The sequence below is a fragment of the Piliocolobus tephrosceles genome, chromosome 3, assembly GCF_002776525.5.
Source record: "Piliocolobus tephrosceles isolate RC106 chromosome 3, ASM277652v3, whole genome shotgun sequence".
Lineage (NCBI taxonomy): Eukaryota > Metazoa > Chordata > Mammalia > Primates > Cercopithecidae > Piliocolobus > Piliocolobus tephrosceles.
This window is the reverse complement of record NC_045436.1, coordinates 124,148,555-124,167,403: the sequence shown is the minus strand read 5'-3', so window position 1 is coordinate 124,167,403 and position 18,849 is coordinate 124,148,555. Positions and strand designations below refer to the sequence as shown.

The 18,849-nt window shown below is 34.2% G+C and overlaps 1 long non-coding RNA gene across 1 annotated transcript in view; it reads right to left on the bottom strand.

Moving 5' to 3' along the window:
- LOC113219880 overlaps positions 1-18,849 on the bottom strand; it is an 82,161-nt gene that overhangs the window by 47,380 nt on the left and 15,932 nt on the right. The window contains exon 2 of the long non-coding RNA XR_003306852.1: positions 9,269-9,409. This is a non-coding gene — a long non-coding RNA (uncharacterized LOC113219880). The remainder of the gene's footprint in view (positions 1-9,268; positions 9,410-18,849) is intronic.

The window sequence follows — 18,849 nt, the reverse complement described above, 5'->3', positions numbered from 1 at the left end:
TATGAGATTCTGTCGCCACTCCAAATTAAAAGTTTTGGAATGGGACAGCTATTAAACTTTGCCTCCTAGTAATTTCAAGCTTCTTTTTATTAAAAATAGCAGGCAGGCATATTAACACTTCATGGTTAGTAAAATGGATTTTCAAAGTGCTACTTGCAGGTGTCATGTTATTATTCAATTGATAATGCATGCATTTCTCTATAAATATCAAGATACTTTAAAGGTGCAAACAGATTTATGCCCTTTGATTCTAAAATATTAGACAAAAAGTTAATCCAAAAAGAAAATTATAGATAATTGTAATTTGAAATTTAAATCTTGTGCTTTTCAAAAGACAATGTTAAAGAAATGAAAATGAATTCAAACACTGGAAAAAATATTTGCCAAATAGGCATGTGATAAACATTGTATGTAAAAATAAATAAAGATTTCTTATAATTATATAAGATGACAAGTGTATTAGTTCATTCTCACACTGCTATATAGAAATACCCGAGACTGGGTAATTTATGAAGAAAAGAGGTTTAATTGACTCACAGTTTTACATGGCTGGGGAGGACTCAGGAAACTTACAACCATGGAGAAAGGAAGCAGGCACATTTAACAGGGCAGCAGGGAAGAGAGAGTGCATGAGTGCAAGAGAGAGCAGGAAAAACTGACTTAAACCACCTGATCTTAAGAGAACTAACTCACTCTCACAAGAACAGCATGGGAGAAATTGCTCCCATGATCCAAGCACCTCCCACCAGTTCTCTCCCTTAACACCTAGTGATTATAATTCAAGATGAGATTTGGGTGGAGACACGTCATTCTTCCCCTGGTCCCTCCCAAAGCTCATACCCTCTCATTTCAAAATTAATCATCCCTTCTCAACAGTCCCCCAAAGGCTTAACCCATTCCAGCATTAACCCAAAAGTCCAAGTCCAAAGTCTCATCTGAGATAAGGCAATTTCTTTCTACCTAGGAGCCTGTAACATCAAAAGCAAGTTAGTTACTTCCAAGATACAATGGGGTTACAGGCATCGGGTAAATACACACATTCCAAAACAAAGGGACTATAGGCCCTCATGCAAGTCCAAAAGTTATTAAACCTTTAAGCTCCAGCATAAAATCCCTTGAATTTATGTCTCACATCTAAGACATCCTTATGCAAAGGGTAGGTTTCCACAGCCTTGGGCAACTTTGCCCCTGTGGCTTTGTAGGGTAGAGGGTACAGTTCCCCAACCCCTCATCTGCTTTCATGGCTAACATGGAGTGTCTGCAGCTTTTCCGGGTGCATGGTTCAAGCTGTCAGTGGATCTACAATTCTGGGGTCTGGAGGATGGTGGCCCTCTTTTCACAGCTCTACTAGGCAGTGTCCCAGTGGGGGATCTGTGCTGTGTCTCCAACCCCATATTTCCCCTTTGCACAGCCCTAGCAAAGGTTCTCCATGAGAGCTCCTGCACTGCTGCACATCTCTGCCTGGACATCCAGGTGTTTCCATATATCTTCTGAAGTCTACACAGAGGTTTCCAAACCTTAATTCTTGTCTTCTATGCATTTCCAGAACCACACCATGTGGAGGCTGCCAAGGGTGGGGGCTTACACCCTCTGAAACAATGGTGTGAGCTGTACTTTGGCTTCTTGTAGCCATGACTATAGTTGCTGGGACATAGAGTACCAAGTCCTGAGGCTGTACATAGTAGGGCTCACTAAATCATTATTCCCTCCCAGACCTGTAGGTCTGTGACGGGAAGGGCTACCACAAAGGTCTCTGACATGCCCTGGAGACATATTTCACATTGTCTTGGAAATTTGCATTTTGCTCTTCATTACTTATGCAAATTTCTGCAGCTGGTTTGAATTTCTCTCCAGAAAATGGATTTTTCTTTTCCATCACATCATCAAGTTATAAATTTTCCATTCTTTTATGCTCTGCTTCTCTTTTAAACATAAGTTCAAATTTCATATCATCTCTCTAAAGTTCATAGTTACACAGATCTCTAGGGCTGGGGCAAAATGGTGCCAGCCTCTTTGCTAAAGCATAGCAAGAGTTACCTTTGCTCCAATTCTCAACAAAGTCCTCATCTTCATCTGAGACCACCTCAGCCTGGAGTTCATTGTTTATATTACTATCCATATCATATTTTGTTCAAAATATTCAACACATCTCTAGGAAGTTCCAAACTTCCACACATCTTATCTTCTTCTGCTCTCTCCAAACTGTTCCAACATCTGTCTGTTGCCCAGTTCCAAAATTGCTTCCACATTTTTGTGTATCTTTATAGTAGTACCCCACTCCTGGTACCAATTTCCTGTATTAGTTCATTCTCACACCACTATACAGAAATACCTGAGACTGGCTAATTTATATAGAAAAGAGGTTTAACTGACTCACAATTCCACTGGTTGGGGAGGTCTCAGGAAACTCACAATCATCTAGGAAGGAAGCAGACACATCTTACATGGCAGCAGGCAAGAAAGAGTGCAAGAGAGAGAGGTAAAACCACCTTAGAAAACCATCAGATCTCATGAGAACTCACGCACTATCATGAGAACAGTATGGGGGTCACCACACCCATGATCTAATCACCTCCCACCCTGTCTCTCCCTCAATACCTGGGATTACAATTCAAGATGAGATTTTAGTGGTGACACAAAGCCTAACCATATCAACAAGCAAACTAACCAAAAATGGACCAAAGTACTAAGCAGTCACGTTGCCAAAAAAGATATGAGAATGTTCAATAAGTTCATGAAAATTTACACCTTATTATCCATTAGAGATACGTAAATTAAAACTATAATGCAGTACCACTGCATAGTCATTGTAATGGCTAAAATTAAAGAGACTGACAATAACAAATGTTAATGAGGATACTAAGGAAACCAAACTGCTGTTTTGCATTTGTGGGAATGCAAAATGCACAGCCACTTTGAAACAGTTTAGATATTCCTTATTGACAAGGTAAATATGTACTTACTTCATCACATAGCAACCCCATTATTAGGTAGTTGCCTTAGACAAATGAAAACATTGATTCACATAAATAATATGAATGTTCTTAGTGACTTTATTCATCATAGCTCCTGAAAACAGCTCAAATCCCTATCAACTGATGAATGGATACATGTATTGTGTTATATCTACATATATCTACATATCTATATAAGTAAGAATTACTCAGAAATAAAACATAATTACTGATGGTCACAACAACATGAGTGAAACTCAAAAATTTTGTACTAAATTAAAGAAACCAGATAAAACAGACTATGTTATTTGAGCCCACATGGAAAATTCTAGGAAATGCAAAAATCATAGTGATAAGAAGCAACATGTAGTTGCTAGAGTACAGGATTGGGAAGGACTTTGATTAAAAAGTATATGTGGGAACATTTTTAGGTAAGGGAAAGGTTTTATTTCATGATTTTAATGATAGTTAACACAGCTACACATATCTGTTATAACACGTCAAATTAGTGATTTTGTTGGATTAAAATTATACCTCAAAAAAGCTGATTTTAAAAATCAACAAAAGTAGTCAATTCTGGAGGAGAATACAAATTTGGCCAGGGATTTACCAAATTAGACATACCGAAATTAATTTTTTTACTAGATTAATTATTTTAATTAATCACATCTTAATGTTTCTTTTTAATTATATCTAAACTAATCAATTCTCTAAAGGATATAAAATATGGTTTCATATTTCAGTTGGTATAGAGATAATTTTACATGGAGGATGGATTCTTACCATTTTTCATTTATGATAATGTTGCTGAATTTCCCTTTTGTGACGTAAAACCAGAAGAGGCAGGTTTCAGGCAAGATCCTCCATACTATCTCACAGGCCAGACCACAGGCCTTTACAAAACTTGGCCTGGCAGGCCTCACTGAAGAAAGCTGCCTTCACCACACCAGATAGGGTGCACAGTGAGTGCATCGCAGTCTCTGAGGAGAGGTTCAGTCAAAGACCCGACCTATCACCCCTGCAAGCTCCTCTCTTAGGCATGCATGCCTGCCCGCGTATGCGGCCTAGGCACCTCCATTCCAAGTTCTACTGTATGGGGCCCCCACAGTTGAGGCCTTTCTCAGGTGCCTCTGCTAAGAACTCTTTGTCTGATATCCATGAATACAGTTTTTCACTTCTCAGTATTTGTCTGCTTTTGGCTTTTTCCCCTGACCTTATTTCTTTGGGCAGAGAAAACATGAGGAGGCTTTTGTTTGGGGTGAGATGACTCTTCCAACTTCACTGTCTGTGTTGAAGTAAAACTTTTACCTGATATCATTTCATGGGGAAAACAGAACATTAAGGGAGCTGGTGCCTTCTTTCTGGCTTCTTGGGTATACGACATAAATAAGTAAATAGTGCCTTAAACTGTTATTTTTAGTTTGGCTTATGGACCTAATTGACTGCTTCAACACTTTGCAGCTCTCAGTTCTTGATAAAACATAATTTAATATAAATAAAAGAAAAAGAAATACTATCAAAAATGTATGCAGACAGACAAACATTAAGGATCTATAAACCAAATGTTTGAATTTGGTAACAAATCTATAGCTATTTTTTTCTTCACACAAATTTCCATTGTACCTCTAATGGTGTCATGGTAATTGGATGGAAGTAATAGCCATTTGCACACTTTCTTAAATGTGTTTTTCAATGACTGGAATTGTCTATAATCTAAAGAAGTTATACAATAGAACATATGTTTTTTAAGTAAATAGAAAAAATACTATTATAAAAAGTTAATGTGCATAAATGAGACAGCCCCTCCTCAAACCCGTGATTCCTTAATGTTTGTAAGAAAATACATATATATTTGTATTATTATTTTTACTAATTCTGTTCCAAAGTTTTTGAAATTTCATCACAAATGAGTTCAAAATTTATTATAGCCCTTGTTTAATAATATAAAATTAAAAGCAACTGGCAGATAGGCATGTTAACTACCCGTTTTAACAGACAACTTAGGCAATTTAAAAGGAAAACATTATTATTAATTTTAAAAACACTTTACCTCTATCAGAAATATGTGAATAAGTATCAAAAGAAAGCTATTAGAATGATTCCTTTTCACTGAAAGGCTACAAAAATTCCTACTGATGCTGAAACAGCTACTGAATGGTCAGCAATTTTCTCAAATTGCCAAATATTATTACAAATGATCCATACTGTGACAACTCCTTTATATTGAGAAGATCTTTACGGAAAACAAAAAAAAAATTGAGTGCAGATTCATGCAGATTTTTTCTTCTCCAATCATGTAATTGCTTAGAAAAAAAACTGTAATATCACATTCAGTAGTTAAATATCCAATAAAATTAGTCGATGGAGCTACATTGCAAGTTATGATATTATATGTTTTCATACAGGCCACCTCTCAAGTGTTCAGGATTATTTTAATTTCTCTCAGAATCATTATAAAAAAATACAAGAAAATAGTTGAAAATTTGAGATGAAAACTATGCAAGTCTCTTCAATATGACAGTTCCATGTTACTTTTAATGGATTTGTTGTTCCCTAGCTATTTTACTTCTAGCAATAATTTGGATATTTATTTTTTAATTAAATTTAGACTTTAGAAATGACTTATACATATTTAATGCAATAATAAAGCTCTTTATAGTTTTGAAAATATTCAAAACTTTTCCCTTCATTGGAAAGTTTTTCAATTAACACCTAGAGCAAAATTTTAAAATTTATATAATTGGAAACATTCTGATTACTTCATGAAATAATGATGTCAAATTGTTAAAGTCACTACAAGTTATATTTATTAAAGTACATGGATAAAAATGTTGTTTTGAATTCAGATTTTTTAATATGATCTGTAGAATTTGATGTATGGGTGTATTACATAAATTTCTGCTTGAAATGATTTTTCTAAGTGTGAATCTTGCCTGACAGCTCCAAGGAGGCTGAAGAAACTAAGAAGCAAGATGTTATTACTTAATAAATAAATCTATAAGACAACACCAAACAACCAGAATGATAAAGGATATAGATAAGAGCAAAGACATGGGGGTCATGCATAGGTGGCAGCTGGGAAGGTTAACATGGGCTTGCCTTCTGTTTTGATTTAGATACTTTGAGAGTAGTCTTGGTTCCCCATTTCTTAAGTATGAATAGTTATGCTTAGATAATAAAGGTCTAATTGTAATTAACCTTACAGTTTAAGTCTTAGAATGTGGTGAATTAAGGCAGACTCTTCATTTACAGTTTGCATGCTTTAAAAAATCGTGTATATATATATTTTGTAAAATTTGTTTATGTCAGGCTGTCTTAAACACAAATTATTTCATGGTCTTTATAACAACACTACATAAAGGAGAAGATTTTGACTCAATATCAACAGCAAAATATAAATAAGAAAACCTGAAGACTTGTGCCCAGCAGTTTTATCAGTTTCTTATGCATCCAACTCAATAGCAAAAGACATAGAGATCCTGTGTTTCTTTGCTTATATAATTATATATATACTATGTAACTATTGTATATGTGAATATGTAAAACCCCACACAAACCCTTTCACATCCTTCAAACGTGTGATAAACCTCTGACAGGTTTATCACTGGACATTCCTTAGGAATCCAGTAATTCTAATGAGACATTCTTGAAAGAACCCTTGCCAAGTAACAGCCTCTCCAACAATGAACTAAACCAATGAACTCCATTTCTAAGCAGGTTATGTGGATCATTTCCTTTTCACAAATAACAGCTTCTCTTTACCCTTCCCTCACCAAATGCACTGGTAGCTTGCCATTCTGTGCATTTTGGATTATAATTCTCATTTCTCATTTGCTAGTAAACACAACATATTTTGGGAAAATCTTATTTAGTGACTTTTTAGGTTGAGATTGGTTACTCTATTTAGAACCTCAAACAAATTTCTAGGCACCAAACAAATGAAATGAGGAAAAACAAAAAGGATCTTTATCTGTCAAGTCTGTTAATCCCATTACTTAATTCCCATAACAACAAGAACATTAATAATCATCATCATTATTGAGTATCTTCAAATTCAGTAAGCACATCAATACGAATATTTCCATTGTAGAATATTTTTTATGTATGTACTTTTTCTCTAATTCTGGTTCTAAATTTTCATGTAGGGCATCTGTGATTGAATTTCTTTATTTATTAAATGAGGGTCTTTATCTTCTTTTAAATTTACTCTAGATAAAATTTAAAGTATAAAATTACTGTTTATAACTTTATAACTTCTATAGAAACTGGCAAGTTTCTATAATGACCCTATAAATTTGTGTAAAATGTGGTTAGAGTAATTTTTGTATCTCAAGTCAATTCTTTGGATTCACATAGACAACAAAGATGCTTCCTTCTGTATTAATAAACCTATGTAATGTATATTAAATAGTATTTTCCTAAGTAGATGCTAAGCCTAAATCTCAACGTCATTATATAAAGTCTCAAAGGCTCTTAAATAAAATACTATCAAAGCTCTTTGACTGCTTCGTTGTTAAGAAGACAATATTTCACCTCAAACACTTTTCTAAAGTTTTATTTACATATTTTATAAGAGAGAAAGAAGGACACTGCTAGCTGAATCTCAAAGGAGATTTCCAATGTGTCCTTGGTTTTCCTGAAAACCTCAAGTGAGGTTCAAATCTATTTAGTGTGCTAAACTAATGCAAACATATGAACAGCATTAACATTCTAGCTCTGGGTTAGAAGCTCATAGGAAAGCAGAGTTTTATCAAAAGCGATAGACATATATCTCTTCCAAACTGGATAGTAAAATTGGATAAAAATTCAGTTAGTGAAACAATATGTAACATGGTATGCTTAGTAGTTTATTGAGTATAAAATACCAAAGGATCTTCAGAAATTAGATTTTCGTTTTGACAAGAGTGTATTGCCTCAGCACCTACTGTCTTGATAGTCATCAAGATAAGGAATTTAGTACCAGTGTTTAAATCTGTATCTGGTATTCAAAACTTACTAAGAATTCACCTAGACATTATGTGGAAAATGACCTCTAATATTCCCAACTGTTTGATAGCTTTAGCAATAAATTAAAATGAAATTTGATTTCAGTAAGTATTAACTAAACAACTTGAAATGCTCTATGTTTTCACTCTGATATGACTTGCCCATCACTTTTCCAAAGGTCTCTTTCCAAATTTTATACACCTGAAAGGATAATCTTATAGTTAAGGTGATGAAAATTTCCAGTAAACATTGTTTCAACATTAAAGCTGTCAGGGAAACATAAGGGCAATCAGGGACCTTGATTAATTAATGCTTGCAACTGGGATCAAATTGCATAGGTCAGCTTCTCCAAATATTTCAGGATTGATAAGAACTTAGGACTATTAATAAAGGAAGAGTGAGTGACATCAAATTAATGATGACTTTAAAGCTGCTGGGGTATTGAACTCATCAGTTGAATTTATCCTTAATAGGAAAAACAGCAAAGAGGAATCTATGCAATTAGAAGCGGTATGCTTGCAATAAAACCAACTATTGACACTAACAGGAATAGGGTATTTTATTGGAACTTAGGCACGTTGTTAAATGAATTATAAGAACCGCTATTTAAAAAATAGAGAAAATCAGTATGGCAAAAATACAAAAAACATATTTTAAATATTTTAGTAATTCTCATAGTAGTTCTAAGTATTAGAAAAGCATCAGATATCATTTGGAGACAAAATAGACATGAAGCAAAAGGAAATATTTAATACCAACTTGATTTAAGAGAACATTGTGTTAAATTAAAGTTGTTAGAGATAAGAATTAAGTTTGAATCTGAACGCTATGACATTGTTCACAAGTTATTTCAAGATCTGATGAAATCTTCCCAAACCAGTCACATCATCCCCCCTTTAATATCCCCATATACATTGTGCTCCAGAAAGTCTAATCATTCGGTTCCCCAAACTGGCTTATATTGCCTGATCATTTTCCCCCTCTATTTTTCTTTCATTTAATTAAATCATACAAATCTTTAGTTCTTATTTTAGATGACAGTCTAAGGAAATTTCTCTGAATTTCTTTTCAGGCTAAGAATATTTCTGTGTGCTTCCTAATCATGATGTATGTTTCATTGTTGTCCTTATCATTTTGCCTGAGCTGTCTATCTCACTAGATACTTAGAGGAATAAAACCTATCTCTTTTGTGTACCATTTCATCTCAGCATCCAGCAGAGTTCTTAGTAAACATTTACTGAGTATATGAATGGACTCAAGAGATTATTAAGCTTCTTTGTTTGGAATGTTAACAAATTACATTCAGGAAGTCATACTGGAAGACTTACCTGAACTCCTATTTCTTAATATCTGTTGCAGAGCAGTTTGATAGGTCAACACCCATGGACCACTGATATAAAAATCACCAGAGACATTGTTAAAATATCTAAGTCCTTGGATTCCTCCAAATAACTTCAGAGGTAGAATTTCTGGAAATAGAATTAGGAGATTTTTAAGCACAAAGAAACAAGGAGCTCTGCTGAGGAGAAGGCATGGCAAAAATGAGTTTTTATCGACTGATACATACAGAATTTCCTCTACACCATCATTACACAAAACTGTAGGATTAAAAATTCTTAAATCATAGACCAATAGCAGAATTTTCTACACAGAAAAATATGTAAATGTAAATATTTGACATGTAATATGTAAATATTATGTAACGATATTTAATAAATTTACCAGCAAATTTCATTAAGCTGCATAAAGTAATATTTCAAAGAGCAACAGAAACAAAGTATAGAGCAAGCAGATAGATACATTAATCCTTATGGATACTCACTGCGTTGCCAGACATGATTTATCTAATTCTATATCAATCTGAAAGTTAGTAGAATGAAATATTCTACTAGTGTGCTAGTAACAAAAAGGTGAGCTTATATTAGCTTCAGATCAATTGTTTTTTTTTCTTTTTTTTTTTTTTTTTTTTTTTTTTGCCCCAAAAATTTTATTTTTATTTTTATTTTTTTTTATTATACTTTAAGTTCTAGGGTACATGTGCATAACGTGCAGGTGTGTTACATATGTATACCTGTGCCATGTTGGTGTGCTGCACCCATCAACTCATCAGCACCCATCAATTCATCATTTATATCAGGTATAACTCCCCAATGCAATCCCTCCCCCCTCCCCCCTCCCCATGATAGGCCCCGGTGTGTGATGTTCCCCTTCCCGAGTCCAAGTGAACTCATTGTTCAGTTCCCACCTATGAGTGAGAACATGCGGTGTTTGGTTTTCTGTCCTTGTGATAGTTTGCTAAGAATGATGGTTTCCAGCTGCATCCATGTCCCTACAAAGGATGCAAACTCATCCTTTTTTATGGCTGCATAGTATTCCATGGTGTATATGTGCCACATTTTCTTAATCCAGTCTGTCACTGATGGACATTTGGGTTGATTCCAAGTCTTTGCTATTGTGAATAGTGCCGCAATAAACATACGTGTGCATGTGTCTTTGTAGTAGAATAATTTATAATCCTTTGGGTATATACCCAGTAGTGGGATCAATTGTTGAAAGACACTATGATGAGATGTTACTGGATGTGAAACAAGATCAAGATCAAGTCTAAGGTACAGGCTTGGCACCTGTAAGAGTGCTTTTGTTATTGGTGAGGGAGGAAGACTTACCCAGCCTCATCCCTGTCCTCACTTAAAAACACATAAAAATAAAAATTTTCATCTCCTTAACTTATAATACTATTTTTTCAGGTGGATAAAATTTGCAAATAAACTTTTCGAAAAGTGATGTGTGAGCCATATCAGAATGTAAACCGAGCCTTTCAAGTTGCTTAATTAATACTTATTTAAATCAAATTTTATTTTAATGTATGGCTAAAACTATCAAACAATTGAGAATAGTAGAGGTCATTCCTGTATATCATCTGGATGAATTCTTAGGGAGTTTTGAACACTAGATATAGATTTAAATACTGCTACTAAATTCCTTATTTTGATGACTAGCAAGACAGTAGGTGCTGAGGCAATATGCTCTTGTCAAAATGAAAGTCTAATTTCTAAAGACCCTTTGTTATTTTATACTCAAGACACTACTAAGCATACCATGTTAAATAAACTGCTTCATATAAAAGCAATTCTTAAGGATTATTTTATAACTCTTAATTGCTAACCTGAGCAAGTTATGTGAGAAAGAAAATAGCTAGTAAATATTGTTATAATTGTGACACCAGTGCACACTAGTTTGCCTGTAAGTCTGATTTATTCCTAATTCCTAATATAATTATGAATAGCACCTCTTTTTATTCTTAACAGTGCCCCAGTTTGAATAACAAACGATATGACAAACAAATTTTAAATAGCATTGGTAAGTGGTATGAGTCCTCTAAGAGTTTTTAGAAAGAAAATACTACCTTTCATTAGTGAAGTTTTTGGATTGTATTAAATTGTTGGAAAAAGACATTATACTACTAAGATACTAATAGAAATTATTTTTAAACAAATATGATTCTGAGTAGATCAAGATATCTGGAAAAACTCACATAAACAAGTAACAAAAAATATGTACTATCCTATGTCTGAAAACTCTTCACATTATCCCATTCAAAACCATTCAACATGCCCTTTCTCAACTCCCTTTCTCACTTTCTGCAGTTGTGCAAATAGTATCTGGAGCAGTGTATAGACTATTAGATTAGATAGCAAATTTCAAACTTGTGCCAGTGTTGAAATGAGATTACATTTCACCTCAGGTTTTAATACTAAGAACAATTTAATACTGGGAAACAGAAAACAAAATAAAGAAAAAATAATTCCAAGTAATGAGAGAAATTTCCAGGTAACACTCAGTCTAGTTACTTTTTTTCCAGCTGAGGCCAGGGAGAAATAAAGTCTCTCTCATGGTAATCTAAGAGGATAGGTTAGGGAAACCATTTGCTGAAATTTTGAAGATTACACTTCCAGCTTCTGGTAACATTTAAATACGGTCACTCCTCAAGCATTTGTACAGATTTTTTGCTTGGGAGGCAACTGCAATAATCCCCCCTAAAGTTAGAATCTGGTCTCTGCCAAGAAAGTTTGAGATTTAAAAGCTTCATTTGAAATACATTTATATTTGCTAAATAACACAATACAAGAAACTTATTTTAAACGTAACTGTATATAAATATTGAAAATTACTCATCTATCAATTCTGTAGCAATATGCTTTGGCTTAATAACAGTGAAACGCCCATTATCTGGTTTATCCAATTTGAAAAGTGTACTACTTTAAATTTTTCTGTTTTAATACTTTTGCTAAGCAAGGCTCGTACTAAAACAGAACGCTGAGTAACACCTATCCATTAGCAACTTTCTTACATGTATACAGTCCTGCACAGCATAGTGACATTTCATTCAATGACAGATGGAATATATGATGGTGGTTACATAATATTATGATGAATCTGAAATGTTCCTTTCACCTAGTGATGCCATAGCTCTCCTAACAACACAACCCAACACATTACCCAGCTGTTTCTGGTGATGCTGGTGTAAAAAAACCTACTGTGACTGTGAGTCATATAAAAGTACAGCACATCCAATTATGTAGAGTTAATAATACTTGATAAAAAAGACTCTCTTGCTAGTTTATGTACTTACTATGCTATGCTTTTATCATCATTTTATAGTGTACTTCTTCTACTTATTTAATTTTTAAAAAGTTAAATGTAGGACAGCCTTAGGAAGGTCATTCACAGAATATTTCAGAAGAAGGCATTTTTATCATAGAAGATGACAGCTCTGTGCTGTTACTGCCCTTGAAGACCTTCCAGTGGTACAAGATATGGAAGTGGATGACAGTAATATTGGTGATACTGACGCTATTTAGGCCTAGGCTAATGGGTGTGTTTATATCTTAGTTTTTTACAAAAAAGTTTGCTAAGTAGAGAAATAAATATTAAAAAAATTAAAAAGCCTACAGAAAAGGATATACAAAATGAAAATAGTTTTGTATAGCTGTATAATGTGTTTGTAGTGTTTGTTTGTTTGTTTGTTTGTTTGTTTAGAGACAGCGTATTCCTCTGTCACCCAGGCAGCTGGGTTGCAGTGATGTGATCATAGTTCACTGTACCTGGAACTTCTGGAATCAAGAAATTCTCCTACCTCAGCCTCCCAAGTACTAGAACCACAGGTATGCACTACCACATCCAGCTAATTTTTAATTTTTTGTAGAGATGAAGTCTTGCTGTGTTGCCCAAGCTGTGTGCTTGTGATTTAAGCTAAGTATTATTACAAGAGTTAAAAAGTTTAAAAAATTTTAAAGTATAGAAAGTAAAAAAGGTACAGTAAGCCAAGCTTAATTTATTATTGAAGAAAAAATATTTTCAATAAATTTAGTGTAGCCTAAGTTAATATTGTTTATAAAGTCTACATTAGCATACAACAATGCACAAGGCCTTCACATTCACCCACCACTCATTCACTGATTCATCCAGAGTAACTTCCAGTCCTGCAAGTTCCATTTATGGTAAGTGCCCTAAACACATATATCATTTTTTAAAATTTTTATACAGTATTTTCACTGTTCATTTTCTATGTTTAGGTATGTTTTGGCATACAAATACTTACCACTGTGTTACAGTTATCTATAGTATTCAGTACTTTAACATGCTGTCTAGGTTCATATTCTTAAAGCAATCTTCTATACCATATTGCCTAGGTGTATAGTAGGCTATAACATCGAGCTTTGAGGGAATATGCTTTCTGATATTCACACAATGATGAAATTGCTTGACACATTTCTCAGAACAAACTGCCATGATTAAATGATGTATGACTATTTGTGTAGCTAATACAGGCATACCTCATTTGATCACACTTTACTTAATGATACTTCACAGATTCAGGTTTTTTTTTTGCAAATTGAAGATTTGTGGCAACTCTGCATTGGGAAAGTCTATCAGCACCATTTTCCAACAGTGTGTGCTCCCTTTGAATCTCTGTGTCACATTTTGGTAATTTTCAAAGTATTTTAAACTTTCATTATTCTTATTATATGTTATGGTAATATCTGATCAATAGTCTTTGCAATTATTATTGTAATTGTTTTTGGGTGTTTTGAACTATACCCATTTAGGATGGCAAGCCTACTCAATAAATATATGCGTTCTGATTCTTCCACTCACTGGCCATTTCCCCATTTCTCTCACTCACCTCATTCAATCCTCTCTACTTTCTGAGACACAACAAGATTGAAATTAGGCCAATTAATAATCCCACAGTGGCCTCTCACCTCTAAGTGTTCAAGTAATAGAAGAGTCATATGTCTCTCATTTTAAATCAAAAGTTAGAAATGATGAAGCTTGGTAAGAAAAGTATGTCTAAAGCTGAGATAGTCCAAAAGCTAGGACTCTCATGTCAATAGTTAGCTAAATTGTGAATGCAAAGGGAAAGTTCTTGAAGGAAATTGAAAGTATGACACAGGAACTAAAAGAAAGTGAAGCAACTGTACTGCTGATACGGAGAACATTTTAATGGTCTGGATATATCAAACCAGCTACAACAGTCCCTTAAGCCAAAGCCTAATCCGGAGAAAGATTTTTAACTCTTTTCCATTCTGTGAAAGCTGAGAGAAGTGAGGAGGCTTCAGAGGAAAAGTTGGACACTAGTAGATGTTGGCTCATGAGGTTTAAGGAAAGAAGTCGTCTGACAACTTAAAAGTTCTGCGTGAAATAATAATGCTAATGTAGGAGTTACAGCAAGTTATACAGAAAATCTAGCTAAGTAAATGAAGGTGGCCACAACAGATTTTCAATGTAGACAAAACAGCCCTATATTGCAAGAAGGTATCATCTAGGACTTTCATATCTCAAGAGAAGTCAATGCTTGGCTCCAAAGCTTCAAAGGACAGGCTAACTCTCTTGTTGGGGGCTAATGCAGCTGGTGACTTTAACGTGAAGCCAATGCTTATTTTCCCTTCCAAAAATTCTAGGACCCTTATAATTATACTAAATTTATTCTGCCTGTGCTCTATAAATAGAGCAACAAAGCCTGGATGACAGCACATTTGTTTACAGCACGGTTTACTGAATATTTTAAGCCCATTGTTGAGGCTTACTACTCAGAGTAAAATATTCCTTTCAAAATATTACCAACATTGCCAATGTACCAGGTCACCCAAGAGCTCTGATGAATATGTATAAAGAGATTAATGTTTTCATGCCTGCTAACACCAGACCTATTCTACAGCCCATGGATCAATGAGTAGTTTTGACTTTCAAATCTTATTATTTAAAAAATACATTTAATAAGACTATAGCTGGCATTGACAGTGATTTTTCTTATGGGTCTAGGCAAAATAAATTGAAGACTTCCTGGAAAGAATTTATCAACCTAGATGTCATTCGGAACATTCATGATGCATGAGATGAAATCAAAATATGAACATTAACAGGAGTTTGGAGAAGCTGATTCTCACTTTCATAGAAGACTTTGACTTCAAGACTTCAGTGGAGAAAATAGCTGCAGGTATGGTAGAAATAGCAAGAAAAATAGAATTAGAAGTGGAGCCTAAGGATGTGATTAACTTGCTGCAATCTCAGGATAAAACTTGAAAGAAAGTTTTTCTTATTGATGTGCAACGAAGGTCATTTTTTGAGATGGAAACTACTCCTGGTGAAGATACTGTGAACAATGTTGAAATGACAAGAACATATTCAAAATACATCGTAAACATAGTTAATAAAGCAGCAGCAGCATTTAGAGAGGATTGATCCCAATTCTACTGTGTGTAAAATGCTATCAAACAGCATCACCTGCTACAGAAAAATCTATTATAAAAGGAAGAGTTAATTTGTGTGTCAAACTTCCCTGTTGTTTTACTTTGAAAAACTGCCACAGCTACCTCAGCTTTCAGCAACCACTAATCTGATCAGTCAGCAGTCAAGATCAAGGTAACACTCTCCACCAGCAAAAAGGTTATCACTCATTGAAGTCTCAGATGATGGTTAACCTTTGTCCAGCAATAAAATGTTTTTAACTCAAAAATGTACATTGTTATTTTATACATACCGCTATGGCACACTTATGAGGCCACAGTATGGTGCAAGTAAAACTTTTATGTGCACTGGGAAAAAAAAAAACTGTAATTGATTTTATTGAAATTTGCTTTATTGTGTCTGGAACTGAACCTACAATATCTTTGATGTATTCCTGTGTCTATTAAGTCCTTTGATGCGTCTGACATTTTTCTAATTTTTTATAGGTCCTATCTTATTTAATCCTGACATACACTAAGAAGTTAGCATTATTATATTTCCAATTTTAATGACAAATAAACTGAAGCATAAAGAGATTGAATTGTCTCAGAGCAGTCAAGCTATATTAAAGCTACAATTTTGACACTGTAGACTATACACCAACCGCTATATTATGTTGCTATTTTTTGATGTTTCTTTAACAAATGGTCATTCTGTTTGCACTTTCCACTGATTATTCCACTCCTTGAATAGATTCAGTTTTGCATTTGATAGTCCAAGGATTATAAATTAGTTAATGGTGCTTATGTTAGGAATTGGACATAGATGATTACTTACGTTTTGTTAGCACTCTAGTTAAAAAAAGAAGAGCTTCATCTTTACAAATACGAGATATTGTTAATGAATCATTATCTGCTGTACCCTGCTTTCACTGCATCAGTATAAACTTCCTGAGTTTTTCTTTCAAAGAGCACAAATCCTGAGTATAAAGAAGACATATGGGATGTGTCTACTTATTATATTATAGAGATGAGAATCAGATATTAAGAAAAACTACCTCTAACAGGGACTCCAAACCAAACTGATGAATAGAACCCAGAATAAAATGGCCACTGTGTTCCTGATTGTAGGCTAATAAATCTCAACTGATGTTTTAGCTTCAGTGACCAGAAAATAATAGGGAATGGTGGAAAGTGTGGCAAATCAGAGAATATATGTCTTGTCTAAAGGGTCAAGCATTGTGAAACACAAGAACAATGGTTTGATTTTTTCTAAAAGGAAATCCAATATCCAGGTTATTATGTACAATATGATTTTTAATTTTTAGTAATAGGTATAGTTTAAAAATATTTGCAAGCCTAAAGTAAAACAAATAAACCAAAACCAGTCTGTGGTCCATATTCAGTGTATACTGGCAGTTTAACCTCTGGTCTGTAACATTTGCTGTACACGGAAAAGGGCCAAAACCATTGCAGTTGATATTATACATGGCTCTTTTTCTTCCCCTTGTCATATACCCTTGAAGAAATGTATAAGGTGAAAGGCTAATGTTCACTAAACAAACATATCATGAATACTTACTTGAATGTTTCTGAGATTAGGCAAATTACTGGGGATTAAAACTATTATAAGTATTTTATATCATCTAAGTAGACAAACACTAATGCAATCAAATAATTACAATTCAGCATGCATAGCTTATATAGTACTTTTTAGAGTATTAAGGGAACAGAAATGAAGAAGTGACTATCTATGCCTGACTGATTACCAGCAGGTGATGCTTTGGTTCTTGATTAAATCAGTAGGAGCTTGTAAGACAGATGAAATTATTGGCTAAGTAAATTAACATACAGTGATATGGTTTAAAGTGCCTGAAATCTTCAAACCAAGCCATTTGGTTTTCAATGAGATTGTGGAGCAATCAGAGAGAAATGCCCATGGATAACACTAAATAATATTAGCACCAAACCTACCTTTGAGAATCTTAATTACTTTCTCTTTTTTTCTTTTTTTTTCTTTTTTTTTTTTTTTTGAGACAGGGCCTTGCCCATCACCCAGGCTAGAGCACAGTGGCCAGATCTTGGCTCACGGCCACCTCCCTTCCAGGTTCAAGCAATTCCGCCACCTCAGCCTCCCAAGAAGATGGGATTACAAGAGTGTGCCATCATACCCAACTAATTTCTGTATTTTTAGTAGAGACGGGTTTTCGCCATCTCCTGGCCTCAAGTGACCCACCCAGCCCAGCCTCCCAAAATGCTGGAATTATAAGCGTGAGCCACCATGGACCACTGCAGGCACTCTTTTTTCTTAAACCATGTTGACGTAAACACTAATTTATCTTGCCATTTAACTTGGGTAATTACCATAAATTCTTAGAGAGCTTATCATGATAACATTTAGGAAATTATTAGTAAAATCTGATGTCCAGAAAGAATCTTATTCTTATATTATAGTTCAAAAACTATTCAGTACAGAAATTTCTTTAGTTGCTAAAGAGCTGCAACATCTACTTACATAATTCTAACGAAAGAAATCTGTCTGCTTATCTAGAATTCAGTTTGATCAGACAACTCTAATTTCCAGAAAGCTTCTGATTGCATTTAGTTTAAGTCTGCCCTCATGAAAGCAGTTTATCGGTCTTAATGATCTTTCTTCTAGAATAGTACAAAAGAGTTTTTAAATTATTCACATGGCAATTCCTAAAATATTTGAAAATAGCTATCATTTCTTTTTGTATTTCTATCCCAGGCTAAAGATAGCTTCTTTAAATATTACTTATTTAATGTGATTTCCAGAACTCCATGGATCAGTTATCTTTACTCAATTTGATCATTCTAAATAAAACCCTATCTCCTACTGACCACCTTATTAATGTTCATGTTATGATCATAAGTGGAAAAGGATAAGGGAAGGCGAATGCACAATTGTCCCTGAGGCTGGAAAAATAACACAAACCATATGCTGTCCACAATATAAGTCAGGAGTGGTATTTAAGCATATGGTTCTATATATTTGGTTCATATTAGAAATGGACATCTGAAAAAAACTGGTTAGGAATCCAATATTGTTGCCCAGTGTGCCGCAATGTGTGTTTATTAAGGCTGTCCCCCTGCCTTTTTTGCATGTCTTTTGTTTTATGTTTTATTTGTATCATTGTATTTCAAGCTGTTCTCCTCAA